This window comes from Pteropus vampyrus, unplaced genomic scaffold (assembly GCF_000151845.1).
Source record: "Pteropus vampyrus isolate Shadow unplaced genomic scaffold, Pvam_2.0 Scaffold80, whole genome shotgun sequence".
Classification (NCBI taxonomy): domain Eukaryota; kingdom Metazoa; phylum Chordata; class Mammalia; order Chiroptera; family Pteropodidae; genus Pteropus; species Pteropus vampyrus.
This window is the reverse complement of record NW_011888861.1, coordinates 7,337,721-7,354,663: the sequence shown is the minus strand read 5'-3', so window position 1 is coordinate 7,354,663 and position 16,943 is coordinate 7,337,721. Positions and strand designations below refer to the sequence as shown.

Here is a 16,943-nt window from a genome sequence, read left to right as displayed (position 1 = left end):
TCAGCCTCTTTCTGGCTGTGACTGCAGAGATGTCTGTCAAAAAATTCATGATAGTTATCTTCAAATACATGTTAAAACTGTCTTGAGAGAGGGTGAAACTATAACAAATAGTTGATGCTATAAAGAGGCAGATAACCATAAAAAAGATGGACAAAAAATTAGAGTTTAAAAGAGATAGTAGGTTGTCTTATGGGGTAGCAACTTTCCTTTCACTGGAATTTTATTAGATGCTGTTGAAGGGCTTCCCACCACTAGCAGTAGAAATTATAAGATTTGATTCAATTATTTGTCTGTGATTTTAGTTGTTGTTGTATCTTAAGATTTCTCCACTTTCTTTTTCAGTTATTTGGTGTCATTTTCAATAAGTGTAGGGAATAAGCCCTTCTCTGCTGCACTGCTAAATAAAGTAACCGGCCCACTTTTTGCTGCAGGGAGCCATCCACAGATGGCCTAAGTAAAGACTGTACCATTTACTCAGCTCTAGGCATGGCTCTAAGAGCTTTACATACATTTAATCTTGCTACTCTTCTAATAGTCTTATGGTTTTAGATCTTACATTTAGGTGTTTGATTCATTTTGAGTTAATTATTATAGATGGTATAGGGTGAGGGTCCAACTATATTCTTTTGCATGTGGGTATCCAGTTCTCCTAACATCCATTGCTGTTCTTACCCCATTGAATGGTCTTGACACCCTTGTTAAAAATCATTAGATCCGATTTCCAGGTTTATTTCTAGGCTTTCTATTCTGTTACTCTAAATGTCTGTCTTTATGCTACTACCACACTGTTTCAATTATTCTAGCTTTGTAGTAAGTTTTGAAATCAGGAGGTGTGAGGCCTCAAACTTGGTTCGTTTTCAAAATTGTTTTAGCTATTTGCAGTCCCTTGGGAGTCCATATGAACTTTAGGATGGATTTTTCTTTGGAAAAAAACACCACTGGGGTTTTGATAGGGATTGTACTGAATCTATAGGTCACTTTGGGTAGTAGTGACACCTTAACGATACTAAATCTTCCAATCCATGAACACAGAATGTCTTTCCATTTTTTTGGCTTTAATTTATTTCAGCAATGTTTTGCAGTTTTTGGTGTATAAGTCTTTTGCCTCCTTGGTTAAATTTATTCCTATGTATTTTATTCTTTTTGATATTATTGTAAATGGAATTGTTTTCTAAAGTTGCTATTAATATCTCATTTTATAGATGAGAATACTGTGGCACAGAGATGTTAAGAAACTTGCCCCATTAGCAGTAGTAGTAATGTTACCGCCAAACAATAAAGCCAGGATTTGAATTCATGCAGCATGACCCCAGAGTTGTGCTCTTGAGTGTCCCATTTCTTCGTTACTGTAGTAAGTAGACTAGACCCTTGAGGGCCTTCAGAATGGTGAAAAAGTCTAGCTGATTTACAGTGGAAAATCAGGATTTCTGTGGTTTCTGACCACTCCTCCCTGTCCTCTCTTCGCCCTTCCCAACTATTTCTTTCCAACATTTCTTTATGGAAGGGAGACAAATTGTAAACAACAGACCTTTAGCTTTCAAACTCTAGAAGCTTGATGAAAATTTATAGCCCATTCTCTTTAGAGTGCCCCCTTTCCTTCCTTCCTTAACAGGACTGTGAATAACTCTTATCTACTTTTATAAAAAAAAAATTATTTTTTTACATTTTACTTCAATTTCCCAGAATAATTTCAATAAATGATTAGAAACTGGTTTGGAATACAGCAATAAATTTGAGCTGATCTTTGTAAAGCTTTTTAAGTTGAGCTTTGTAGTAGAGACTTTGGCATTTTCCTTATTATGGATATGTCTGGACTGTACAAGGATCTCTTTGTATAACCAACCTCAATAAACAGATGGGCCAAACAGAGATTTCATTTAAATCTGGCACAGTAGCACTAACCTACCTCAGATGTCAGACATGAATTAGTATGATAATCTCTTTCATAAAACCAGGTATCAAAGACATGAAAAAGCATGTGGGAATACCCTAATGTTTCACCTGTTTTATTAGGGCAAGGTTTCATGAACTCAACGGGGAATCCCCAAATGAGAGAAACTGGAAAAGTATCTATTATGTAACACCCTCTACGCAATTAAATGAGAAAATAATGGAGAGAGATAAAGAGCAGTGGTTCTTTATTCTTTTCTATCTTGTCCTTTATCCAATTAGCACCAAATTCTACTCATCCTTATTCCTAAATATCCTTTCAGTCTGTTCACTTTCTATCTCCATTGCCACTATCTCCATGCAGGCTACCATTATTATTTTCCCAAATTATTACTGCAGTCTCCTGACTGCACCTCTTCTTCCAGTCTCCTTCCCTCAAGAATGTGAGAGTTAGAAAGGAAAGCAGGTACAGGTGTGCAAAGGAGAAGGGGAAAAGAGAGCAATTGAGAGTCATACATATATTCATTTTGTTCACTAAAGATTTATTAAGCATTGGTCTGGGTCCTATGAATGCATCTCTTCACATGAAAACACTCTCTCTCTTCTTTCCATAATATGTATTATTCTCTCTCTTCTTTCCATAATATGTATTTATTTCTTGTCCTTTAGCTAGAATTGCTTTTAAGATATTCTCTTTCTGGAGCACTAGCCCTCCTTATCCTGTTTATTAATTAAGGTCCACTCAGGAAAATGAAACTATTTTAGTTTTGGACAAATAAATATAATACAGGGAATTGATTATATAGATGATGAAAAATTGAGAAAGCAAGCCGGGAGGTCAGCAACTCAGAGATTGCCAAGAACAAAAAATAATTACCCTCCTTAGGCTTGGAGAGATAATGTGAAAAGATGGTGTTACTTGATCCCAGAAACCAGGTAAATGCTAAAGTCTGAGCAAAAGCTGAGACCATGGAGAGATAAGATATCTTGTGACACCTGGGGTCATAGAGGAGGTGCAGCCATTGCTTGAGATCATACTAAAAGAAAAAAAGAAGAGGACAAATACTGAACTTTTCCGCTTCTCTTACTGTCCAGTCTCCCACAGTGCTTCTTATTGGCTGAATTTACATTGAAGTCAGAAGAGAAAAGCCCTGGGAAATGTCAGTCCTTCTGATTGATACATGGCAAAGCAGAGAAGGGTAGAGGGGTGATTTGTATATTCAACTAATTTTCTCTTTTCAAGATTCAACTTAAATATCATATCATTTCTTCTGGAATACTTTCCCTATGGTCCTCTTATTACATTAATTATTTATTATAGATGCTCATTTAATTACTATTTTCTTAACTAATCTGTAAGGTCTCTTAGAGCAGCAGTCCCCAACCCTTTTGGAACTAGGGATCAGTGTGCCTATGAGAATCTAATTCCTGATGATCTGAGGTGGAGCTGAGGCGGTGATGCTAGCACTGGGGAATGGCTGCAAATACAGATGAAGCTTTACTTGCTCGCCTACTGCTCACCTCCTGCTGCAAGGCCCAGTTCCTAATAGATCACAAAGCAGTACTGGTCCATGGCCTAGGGATTGGGGACACTTGTGAGAGCATTCATAGTACCAATAACATAGTAATATAATAATAAAATATTTGTTGAATGAGAAAATAATCTTGATAATTGCCCTCCATAGAAGCTGTACCTGTATCCAAAATCATAGTGGAGATACTAAGACTCTTTCCTTAATATCAAATAGAAAAAGCAAATAAAAATATTAATAAAGATATAGATTATGTAAATAACAGTATTAACTGAGTTACTTTAATTGACAATAGAGAATATTGCACCTAAAATGATTACATTAACATTTTCAAGGGTACACAAAATATTTTCTAAAATTGGCCATATGTTAGGCCTTAGGCCATAAAGAAAGCATCAAGGAAATTCTAAAGATTGAAATTATTCAGTGCTTTCTTTCACCGTATTGGAATTAAGCTAGAGATCAATAACAAAAGGATAAATGGAAATGTCCAATAGCCTGGAAATGAATACTTCTAAATAATCCACGAGTCAAAGAAAAGAACAAAATAGAAACTATAAAATATGTTAAATGAGTGATAACAAAGTTACAACACAAAAAACATGGAAATCCAGTTAAAGCAGTTATTGGAGGGAAATAATACCCTGAAGTACATATATTGGAAAGGAAAAAAGTTTGAAAAACAGTGATTTAAGTTTCCATCTCAAGAAAATATAAAAATAACAGCAAACTAAAGACAGCAAAGTAAAGGAAAAAAATTTAAAAGATACTGAAAAGTAAGAATGAAATAGAAAAGAAGCAATTGAGAAAATCAACAAAGCCAAAATTTGTTTCTTTGCAAAAAAATAAAGATAGTAACATTAATAAAACCCTATTAAAAATGATCAAGTAAAAGAGAAAGTGCAAGTTATAAATCTCAGTGATGAAAAAGGGACAGATCCTAGAGACACCCCCAAAATAAGAAAATGCTATGTATGATTTTATTACAATAATTTGTTAGTTTGAGTGAAATATATAAAAATCCTCAAAAAATAAAGCTTCTGAAGTATAAAGAGAAAATCTGCATGATATTGAAAAGGATAATACACCATACCAACTTGGATTTATTTACCACATTAACATCAGAGAAAAATCAATGATTATCATAATAGGTATAAGAGAAGCATTTAACAAAAACTCTTAATAAACTGTAAATAAAAAGGAACTTCCTTGGTTTGATAACATTTAGAAAAACTTAAAGCAGACATTATTTTGAATGTTGAAATATTAAACACTTTCCCCCTGAAATGAGAAGTAAGGTAACAATGTCTTTGTAAGCATGTGTAGAGTGCGTTGAATAGTGGCTGGAACAAAATAAACAATAAATATTAGCTATTTAGCAATTTTTGAAATTATTTGCTTAATTTCTTTCAACTAACTCTCTACTTTTTTATTACTATCTTTACTTATTTATGACTTTTCTTTTTATCTATTTGATTTGTGTTTAACTAGCTTTTGGTTTTGCTTGGATCTTATTTTAAAACTTGATTACATTTTTATCTTTTCTACTTTACTTTCTCTCTTTAATTTTTAAATTTATTTTTGATCTTTTTTATAGTAAAGTTTTTATTGTTAATTATTTACAAGTACCATTTTAACTATCTCCCAACAGTTTTTCTTTCCATATTTTCGCCAATATGTTCGTTGGTTACATTTTAATTTTGATAATCTGATCCTTTTAGTAGTAGTTCTCAAATTTTACCTATTTACTTAGTTTTATTTCCTAACAAAGTAAAAGAAAAGTTATGGTTAGGGTGTGTAGGAAAATAGAATCATTATACATTGTTGGTGGGAATGTAATTGGTATAGCCATTATGGAAAATATATGGAGCGTCCTCAAAAACTAAAAATAGGACTACCATATGATCCAGCAATCCTTCTTCTGGATATATACATAAAGGAAATGAAATCTGCACCTCAAAGAGATATCTATGCTCTCATTTTCATTGCAACATTATTCACAATAGCTAAGATAAGGAAACAACCTAAGTGTCCACTGACAGATGAATGGATAAAAAATTGTGGTATGCATATACCATGGAATATTATTCAGCCTTAAAAAAGGAGATCCTGCTATTTGCAACAATGTGAATGAACCCGGAGGACAATATAGTAAGTGAAATAAACCAGGCACAGAAAGACAAAAACTACGTGATCTCACTTATATGCAGAATCTGAAAAAGTTGAATACATAGAAGCAGAGAGTAGAATGGTGGTTACCAGGGACCAGGTGGTAGGTTGAATGGAGGACTGTTGGTCGAAGAATGCAGGATAGCAGTTACATAGGATGAATAAGTCTAGAGATCTAATGTATAGCATGATGATTAAAGTTAATAATACTGGCTAATACTGAATACTCGAAATTTAATGAGAGAGTAGATTTCAGGTGCTCTCACACCTGAAATCTTGACTGTAGTAATTACTTGACTGTAGTAATTACTTCACACCTGAAATCTTGACTGTAGTAATTAGCTTGACTGTAGTAATTACTTTACTGTATATATGTGTATCAAATTATCCTGCTGTACACTTTAAATGCATACTATTTTCATTAATAAACACTGTCTCATATGCAAAAATCCCCAAACAGAACAAGATAAAACAAGCCATTAATCAGTATCTTTATCTGCCTCCCTATACAAGACAATGTCTGAGTATGTTATTACTTCTTTCTAATCGCCTCACATTTCATGATAGAGATGTATAGAAATTTAGGTTTAGTGCAATTTAAACATGAAAGAAAAAAATTAGTGCTGTAAATATTAATTATATTTCTATTCAACATTTCCTTAGGCTTGCAATGATTTTAGATCACTCTCTTCATTGCTTTTTGAACTTATTACTTCCTTTAGTGTTCATTCTTTTTTGCTCAGAAGTACATATTTTATTATTGTTTTGATGAGCAAGTCATTGTATTTACTTTTTTATTTTTAGGCAAGGCAACCCTTGGTTGATCTCACAGATTGCAAGGACTTTATCAGCTTACAATCCCTTATTTTTTTTACTTTTTGTGCCTATAGCACCTGGTCTTCCTAGGTGGTCTCCCATCCAAGTACTAACCAGGCCCAACCTTGCTTAGCTTCCGAGATCAGACAGAATCAGGCTTGTTCAGAGTAGCGTGGCAGTAGACTGTATCTACTTTTATATATGAAAATCTCCTTATTTTTCACTTATTCTTAAATCATAGTTTCATGCAGTCAGGAAATCTAGGGTCACATTTTTTGTTTTGTTTTGTTTTGTTTTGTTTCTTTAATACACTAAAGGTTTTCTACTGATTTTAGCCACATGTTTCTGCTAATGAGAAGGTAGATGGCAACCTTTGTCTCTCTCTCTCTCTTTCATAGATACCATCTCTTTTCTGTTCAGTAGCTTCACTATAATTATTCTGGTTATGAATTTATATTTACTCATCTTTCTTGGTATATGCTAGAATATTTTTTCAAACTGAAGACTCATGTTTTTCTTTACCTCAGTAAAAATTTCAGCCATTTTCTCTTGGATTATTGTCTCCCATTCTTTCTCTTTTCTTGTTGTTGCACTGTTAGTAAGTAAAACTGATTTTATTCTTCATGTCCTCACATATTTTTCTGCGACATTTTCTCACTTCTACACTTCAATTCATCATCTTCTCTTTAGCTTTGTTCATTCTAATACATATCATAATCATTAAGTTTTATTTCTAATACTACATATTTCTTCCTTAAGATTTACAACTAAGTGGTTCTTATTTTACAAACTTATGTTTTTTATTTTGTTTTTGTTTTAAAATATTACTTTTCTTATCTCATTGAGAATTTTAAACACCCTTTTTAATTTTAGAATAAAATGCTTAATGTTTAATTCATCACAAATACAACATAAATGGAAGATTTTCTTAATTCAAATCAGTTTTAATTTTACTATGAGTCAGTAATATTTTTAAAAGGTGACATGCTTGAATTATGAGTTATATTTTGTACCAGTCTTATAGTAGACAAAGGAATAGAGGTATGTTACGAAAAGGCTATTATTCAAGATTATCTAATTTTCTTCCAATTTTTTGTTTATATAATAGGTTATAAATTTATCAAAGTTTTTTCTTTTAATTTTTCAAGTTAATTTTTCATCAGTATTTTAAGCGGATTAATTGAAATTGAAACATACTTATTTTAAAGTCCTTTTCAGAATGACTATTTATTCTTATTCTTTCAGGTATAAATTCTCCAACTTGTTGCTTTGATTGACTGCCTTTTATAGTCCTTACCTTATTTGTGTACTTTCTAAATTTTAAGAATCACCATCCCTTTGGATTTTCTCTTTCTTTTGGACAGTTCTCTGGCTGCTTAAGCCTCTAGCCTCACAGATAACATGCCTGAATCAGTGGCTATGCTTTAGGTTCTCATTCTGTATATGTGGTAAAATTTAGTGCCCAGCATCCTTACATGGTTCAAATCCAGTTTCAGAATTCTGAATCCACTCTCAGACATTTTGGATTTGAGAATTCTTTGTTGTGGGGGTCTGTCCAGTATATCGTAAGATATTTAGCAGTGTTGCTGGACTCTGCCCACTAAATGCCAGTAGTACCTACCTCCAGTAGTGACAACAAAAATGTCTAAAGACATTGCCAAATGTCCCTTAGGGGAAGGGGGACAAATTTCCCCCTGTGGAGGAAATCAGATCAGGAGCCTGTGCTCTATTCTCAGGGACAATGTAGGTTTAATTATCACAATAATCCAAAAGGGTAAAGTGATATTCAAAGTGTTTGGCCCACAGGGATCTGTAGTGATAGCTGATTGATCATGGGATTCCAAAGAATGATATTAATGGGCAGCACACTAAAGTACTCCATGACGTATATTGGTAGAAAAATTCAGGTCTGATGGGCAGAAATATAACTCTAGTTGCCATAGTGGGTATTCATAGCTTCTTATTTATTTCTCAAACCTAAGCTGGTTTATAAATTTTGAACCTGTATACTGAAAGAGAGGCCAAATTCCTTTGAGAAAAGATTCTGCAATGATGCCACAAGTGTATACTGTGAACCTTCTTCCATGACCATTTATCATGACAACTGTGCACTTGGGAAAGGGAAGTATCCAAAATAATGATCTGAGATGATTGGATACTGGCTCTGATACTAATCTTTGGAAATCTAAAATATGAACCCAATCCACCAGTCAGAGTGGGGTTTATGAGATCAGCTGACAGAGTTTTGTCTAACAGTGAAGAAGAATCATAGAACTATTCTGTAGTTATTTCCTCAGTCATAGAATATGTAGTGGGAATAGATATGCTTACCAACTGGCAAAATTCCCACACTGATTTCTCAACCTTTACAGTGAAATCTACTGTTGTAGAAAAGGCCACATGGAAGCCCTTGAGATTGGCCCAATACCACCTAGCCAAGATAGTAAATCAAAAGCAGTCTAACATACCTAGGGGAATTGTAAGATTAGTGCCAGTTCAGGTAGGGCTGATCTGGTATAGATCTACATTTATTCATGAGAAGTGACTGATGAGTTAATCTACAGGATAGAAACTTAAAAAATTAAAATATTTGTGCAAGAAGTTCTGGGGGAAGTGGTAGTTAGATGAAATTTTGGAATAGGCACAGAGTATGTAGATATTTGTGTACCACATGAATGTCCAGACAGTACCCATTTCAGAGACTCTCAATAATCTGGTAGTCAAGATAAATCACTCCGTGGATCTCAGCCTCTTTTTCCCATCACCCTGCGTTACTACACAATGGGACATTAAGGCCTATGCTTAGAACTTAATGGATTCACTAGAATACCTCTGAGTACTGCTCTCTTGCCCAGCAGTTTTGGTAAAGGAAAATTGTTGCAACCCAATAAACACAGGGTGACTAAGCACTCATATGCCACAAAAATTAAGGTTTAATTACACCCTCAAAGAAAACCCTGTCAGATTAAATTGAATGTAAAGGAACATGGGATGGGTAGTAAAAGAAGGTGAATATATTTATCAACTTGGTCTTCTGAGCAGCTATGAAAGTAGAATTATTAATTGATTCTCACCTCCTCCACTGTCTTACACCTTATATAATGAATTGTGACAGTAATGTATGTTTTAAGTTTCCAGTGGAAGTATGACTGAATTTATCCTGAGAGGATACAGCAATTACTAGGACTGTGTGTGTCTCTTGTGTCGGGATCATAATGTTTTTCATGCACAGGACAAAAGTAGATGCCAAAGGGCAAAAGAAGATAACTGAATATTTTATTTTGCCCATCAAATCCACTCTCTACCATTCCTCATCTTACTCTGTGTCCAGAGAGGCTTACTTTTAGAGACAATATTAATGGGCATCCCTACCTTTTGCCTTTTTGTTGGATTCGGCCTATAGAAGTCCCCAGCAGGAGTCCAGAGGGCAAGAAGAGTGAAGTCAGAGTATTTATTCCCCTATCTTCCATCCTGGAGGTAGGTTGCATTGTTCTACTTAAGGATCTAGCTGTTATTAGGAGATTCCCTGGCTTCTAGTAAATGCTCCTTCTCTGTCTCCTTCAGGTCTAGAAGTGATAATGGCCCCTGATGTTGCCCTGGGTTAATATACTACCCCTATTGGCTTCCCTAAACTCTGCATGCAACCTTTTTAATTAGGCTTCTTAGCAAATTCCTCTTAATTACTCATTTGGATATACCATATTTTCTGTAAGGATGCTAATTGACATACTAACATTTTACATTTCCTCTCAAAATGTTTCTTATTAATGCATTCCAAATCTTGACATATGGCATACTACCTACCCAGTTACCTGGGACAGATCTCTAGGTTACACTGTGAGCCCTCTGAGGGCTTTCCTCTAAGCCCTCAGAGCTTATCTATACCAATTCTCTTCTTTAACATCTCTTTATACCTACTGTGCCCACTGACTACTATTTGCAACAATTTCCTAAAATAACTACCTTTCTTGGTATTATGCTCACACATCCATCCTACACACTGTTGCATTTCAAAAATGCAGAACTGAGCACATCTCATAACTTAAAACCCTTTGATGTACTTTCCTCATGCACAGGTTTATGTCCAAAGTCCTGAGCATGACATGAAAGAGTCTTCAAGGTCCAGATTTGTCTGCCTCTCTCTTCTTTCATTTATACAGTATGCTTTAGACACACTGAAGTGGTTGACATTTTGAGAACTGACTAGGCTGGTTCATGTCAAAATGCTTTTGTTTATGCTGATAGCCCTGCTCAGCAGGCATTTCTTGACCTTGTCTACCTGTTAAACATATAATCATTTTTCCAGACACAATTCAAATATCAACCTCTCTATGTATCCTTTCCTGACTTACTTGAAAATCATGTAGAATTTATTTTAATACTAACATTCATTTGTCAATAAATATTTATAATTACTATATACATCCCACACTATTCTATCTTTAAAGATATAGCACTGAACGAAAAAGGGATGTCCCCTATTCTCTTAGAATTTGCAGTATATAGAGATAAAGATAATAATAAAAACAGTTAAATATATAGTATGAAGTTTCTGATTAAGGCTGGTAAATAACATGAAGCAAATTAAGGAGTTATGGGATTCTAGGAAGAAATGTTATTGTATATAAGATGGTCAAAGTAAGTGTCATTGATAAGGTGACATTTGAGCAGAGATCTGACTGAAGTAAGGGAGGAAATTGTGTGGGTAACTGAGAGAATAGCATGCTAGACAGGGAACCAATGATTTCAAAAGGCCAGTGTCAAGTATGCACTTGACACTTTAAAGAATAGTAAGGTGGTCAATGTGGTGGAAATATGTGACTGATGTAGAGATTCATAGGAAATGAGATTAGAGATATAGGAAACTTGGAAGAAACTTAGACTTCACTCAGAAAATGATGGGGAGCCATTTTGAGTGGAACACTATGACTTATATTTTAAAGGATCACTCTGGCTCTGTGCTGAGAGTAATCTGTAGCTCAGCTAGGGCTGAGACTAAGAAGCCAGACAGAAAGCTATTGTAGTAATCCAGAAAAGTTTGATGGTGATGTAGACCAGGGTGGTGGCAATGAAGGTGGTGGTGAGAAGTTCTTAAATTTAGGATATATTTTAAAATTAGAACCAACAGGCATATTGAAGGATTAGATGTGAAGGAATTCAAGAGGCACACACACAGGGAGATAGAAGAAGAGAGGCAGAGAGGCAGAGAGGGAGAATAATAATTTCAAGGTTTTAGATTGAACAACTGGGAGATTGGAGTTGCTATTTCCTGCCATGTGGAATCCAGCAGAAGGAGCAGCTTTGAGCAGTGAATAAGGAGTTCAGTTATGGACATATTAAATTTGAGCTGCACATTATGTATCTCAGTGGGGATTTCAGGTAGACAGTTGAATGAATATATGTCTGTAATTCATGTTAGAGATTTGGGATAAAGACTTATAGTTCATAAAGATCTCTAGTTTTCTGTAATAACACCTATGATATTCTGTCTTAAGTAAACTAAACTCCTTAAGGCCAGCAAGTGCATCTGACTCAATTCTGTATTCATAGGTCCTAGACCAATGCTTAACAAATGTTTACTGTACAAAACGCATGTGTGAGTGACTCTCATTTGCCCTCCTTTCCCCTTCTCCTTTGCATATCTGTACTTGATTTCCTCTCTAATTCTCATCTTGAGGGAAGGCGACCTGCTGACCCATCTAGTTACTCTTATGATCCAGTAAGCCCAGTAGGTTCTCCAGATATATTTGTTACATTTAATTAGTTATCCCATACTCTAGTCAGCTCAATTTACATCTGCGTTTAGGACACGCTTTTTAGATAAACAGGCACTATTATAATTTTGATATGGGCTTCCCTGCAAACTGCATCTCCCTCCGTCTCTGGGTACTATTTAAATGTCAGGCAAAATTAAATATAGTAGAAAAAAAATAGAGGCATTTACTCCATACCCAAATACAATTGACTTTAGCATGCTCAAATATTATCGATAGTATTAATGTTCTCTCATTTTAGAGTGTCATAATTTCCAGAGACCTTTTGTATGCCTTTTCTCCTATAATTTTTATAACCACTCTGTGACAAAGGGCCAGTGAGGATGTGACCTGCCAAATACCACACAATTATTAAATGGTAGGGCTTGGACTCAAATCTGTTTTTTGTTACTCTAATTTCAAGACTCCTCTCTCCACACGATCTTGTCTTCCTTGTCTCTATATTTTTCATGCACTATGTTGAGTTTTAAAACTCTACTTTCTACTGAAGACTATTGTAAGATATATTCTGACTCTGTATCATGATAACTTTTAGAGCAATTAAGAAAACATACTTGGTGAAATTTGAAGATGATTCCTTACAACTATTAGAATGGCTATTGTAAAAAAAAGAAAAAAAATCAGCAAAAGATAACAAATATTGGTGAGGATGTGAAAAAATTGGAACCATTGTACACTGTTGGTGCAAATATAAATTGATGCAGCTGGTATGGAAAAGAGTATAATGGTTTCTCACAAACTAAAAATAGAATTATGATCTGATCCAGCAATCCCAATTCTGAGTATTCACTGAAAATATTTGAAATCAATATTTGAGGAGATATGTACACTCCCATGTTCATTGCAGTGTTATTCACAATATCCAAGTACTAGAAATAACATAAATGTCCATTAATGGATGAATAGATAAAGAAAATGTGACAATACACTCATACACACAAATACAACTCAGCCAAACAAAGAAAGGAAATCCTTTTACATGCTACAACACAGATGGACCTGGAGGACATTATACTAAGTGAAATAAGCCTGTCATGGAAAAACAAATACTATAAGATTCCACTTATGTGAAGTATCTAAAAGAATCAAACTCATAGAAACAGAGTGTAGAACGGTGATTGCAAGGGCTGGTTGGAGAAGAAAATGTAGGGGCTGCTGTTCAATGGGTATAAAGTTTCACTTATGTAATATGAATAAGTTCTGGAGATCTGTACAACATTGTATCTATACTTAACAATACTGTATTGTACGGTTAACGTTTATTAAGAGGGTAGCTCTCAAGTTGAATGTTCTTACCATGGTTAAAAAAATTAGAGGTTGCCCAGAATAGAGAATGTAGAACTCCGCTTTTCTGATAAAATGCTGGGAGGATCACTGATTTGCAAAGCAGGTTATAAGCATTCGGCATTAGCAGTGTGGTCACCTTGGCACAGACCTTTGACAAACGAAAGAGATAACATTGTAGGGCCTTAACGGGTGATTTTTGTTTTCACATTTTCAGTTGCAATTTTTTAGGCAAGGCTTGGAATAGGACACATAAACTTCTGTTTACTGAGTTACATGTTCCAAAATGTAAAGCTGATGTCATTGTTTGCTGCTTTTTCTACCAGGCAGTCTCCTTTTTCTTTCTTTCTCAGAAAATTCTCCCACTCAGCCTGACCCCAAAAGCTACTTGGCCTTTCTTCCATCGATATTTTCCCTGTGGATTTAGAAAAGAACCCTTGAAAAGAGGTGGGGTCGACACCATGGCTTCTGCTTTTATCTCGAACATTTGTCTTTTCAAATTCAACATTCAGAGTATCTTCTGTCTCTCTTAAATTTGCTGTAGTGCCAGACAGATATCAAAGGAGGCTGTTTGGATTGCCTACAAGATGCAGACAACATCGCATCCACATAGGACATAGAGTATTGAGTGTTGAAGCATCCAGACCTTTCTCCCTCTCTCTGAGAGGGTCTTCATGAGTGTGTTCACTCTCTCCAGTGAGGAAGATATGAAGAGGTCTATGTATAAAGCATAACTAACCTTCCACACGTCAGGAATGCTTCCATGATCTGTTAGCACAAAACTGCTGGAAGAGGACCAATGTACCCTGGCACTGTAGTCTCACACCATTATAGCACATTGCAGAAACTTTCCCGGGAGAAGCTCTGAGTTGTCCGCTGTTGCAGAGTTGCAGCTTTATTCCATTCAGCTGATGGAGATTTGTCCACGATTGAGGCATCCTTCTCTTCATGATGTTCACCAGGTTGGACTGCACTGGGGATGTGACACCTGGATCATTCTCGGAGTCAGATCTCTAATTGTAGTTGCACATCCACCCAGACTTCATCTCCCTTCTCCTCCCCACTTTCCTAGTGAGTGTGTCCAATTCTGGCAGCTAGATTGCAAGTCTGAATTATGCTATCTTCCTGGTCATCCATGTCATCCTTCTGCTTGACAGTTGCCTTGCTGGCTCCTTTTACCAGTTTGCTCAGATCAGGATCATTTTGTTGACCCTGTTGAGCTAAAATAACCAGCATAATTAGGAAACTCCTGCATTTTTACAAAAAACTTTCATTCAATCATGGCTTCTCTTGGAGGCTTGGTTGTTGAGGTCAGAATTTTAATGGTATCCATCACAAGGTGTCTTCAGTAGAGATAATAATGCTATAGGTGTTTGAATGCTGTTATAGTCTTAACTAGAATCTGAAACAATACAACTCTACTATTGTATTCATTCTCTGCATCAATATTTCATGGAGATCCAAGTGGTGTGCATTTTATTTTTTATTTAACATTTTTACAGAATATAAAAATTTTACACATCTAAATTTTAAATTATCTTAATACTTTCTTTAACTTTTATGGATCTGCCTACCTCTTACTTTGGTTAATTCTTTAGAAATGATAAAGATGGAAGGGGTATTGTAAATTGTAGGGACACATGAGGACTAGGTCTCATATTTGCCACAAAGAGCAGATGTTTATGATCTATAGTAGTGGGCCAAACACTAATTAGATATTTAGGTCCTGTCTTGGTTTCTTTCTCTAGAATTGGGTAAAATAATAATCCTGTACATTTCTTGTTCTCCAAACTGCACATTTTTAATTTTCTCTGACTGCCATCTCCTGGTTTCTTTTATAACCCATACCTTTGTCCTGAAGAAATTTGAGAAACATAAACTTCTAATTTTACCAGATCGGAGAATTCACAAGTAAAAGAGACTGTGAAAAACATGGGCTCCTTGTACAATGGGAGCGAATATATATTTTTAAGAATCTAATGTGACTAGAAGCATTTTTTAGTTGGTTCCTTTCAAATTTATTTTAACATAGTGTGTACAAATTTATATATATTCCAACACGTGTGCAAAGCACGAGCCTGCTGGGTGAGGCCAGGATCTTGTGAAATGGCCAAAGCCTCCTTGTTCTTTCATGCACACTACTCTGTGAGAGGAATAAACCCCTGGGAGAGTCTTATTACCATTTTCACTGTCAGAAAATAAATAAATGTACTCAGAAAAAAACAAATGTAAATAATCAAAATAACAGAAACATAAAGCATTGTAGAGCCAGCATGGTAACTTCTTCAAAATTTAAAGTAAGAACTGTAGAAAATTAAGGGGGAGGGGGGAGATAAAGAACTGTGGATAATTGAATTCCAGTGGGTAATATCATAGATTTCTGTCTTGAATTCCTATACCAAAGGGAATTTATCTATATGCTGGTACATCATCCATTCCTTGGAAACTTACAGCTATTGTTCTTATACACTATCCTAGTTAATTATTAATTTTTAACCTATCTGACAAAGATTGTGAGATTGTCCTGTAGAGATGATAAAATCCCATTCTCTTCTATTTAAAATGCATCAAAGATCAAGATTACCTAGATTAGTCCAGGTTATAAAACAAGACTATTAAAGATACTCTCTGAAACACACTCACTGCCACCAACACTCACATGGCCATGTATTTAAGAACACATGTATACACAGGCACACATGTGTGCATGCATAAACATGCACTATTTCAGGGGCTGAAAGTAGGATAATTCAGTTCTTTCCCAAATATACCATGTGCTCTATGCATACTCCTTGTACTAGAGCTTATCTGTTAGTGGTTCAGTTGAAGGAGATGAAAAAAGGAGTGGCATTTTAGGAGTCTGTCCTGAAGATGATTAAGATGGACTGCTTAGTGGGCACAGTAGAAGATCTTTCGTTGTACATAGCAAACAGACAGCAATAGGCCCTCACCCTCACTCCCCTCCCTTGGTTCCTGGCTCATTAACTCTGCTTCAACTACTTCCTGAGGTTGCTCGTAGTTGGCACTGAATAGAATCTTATTTGTAATATGTGGAAATTTACTCCTGATCTGGGCTGCCCTCTTTTAATTACTAGTGCTCTGAATGCTCCATAGGGCTATATAGTAGGTATACTGAAGGCATATTATCATTTATTATTCTCAATTATTCTAAGAGTTATATACTATTATAATTTCCATTCAACTGTTGAGAGGATTGAAGTTAAAGAGGTTACCCTGGTCTCAGTCTATGGGCTAGTGAATAGTTTGATATTGGGTCTATTGGACCCTGCTTCTAACTCCTATGTAGACTGTCTCCAGAGTTCTGAAATCTAGCCTGGACAAAAAGTATTATCTGTCTCCATCCTAAATTTAAATTAAGGTGGAAAGAGAGAGAAGCTAGTAGTTTCTCTACTAGCCTAACCTCCAGAATAACCAGAGTATCTTCCTTTACAAAAAACCCTTATTCAAGAATTTTTCT

The 16,943-nt window shown here is 35.3% G+C and overlaps 1 pseudogene; it reads right to left on the bottom strand.

Annotated features, from left to right (window-relative positions):
* Positions 1–6,472: 6,472 nt before the first annotated feature.
* On the bottom strand, positions 6,473–6,591 carry LOC111741628 (annotated as a pseudogene).
* Positions 6,592–16,943: the final 10,352 nt, after the last annotated feature.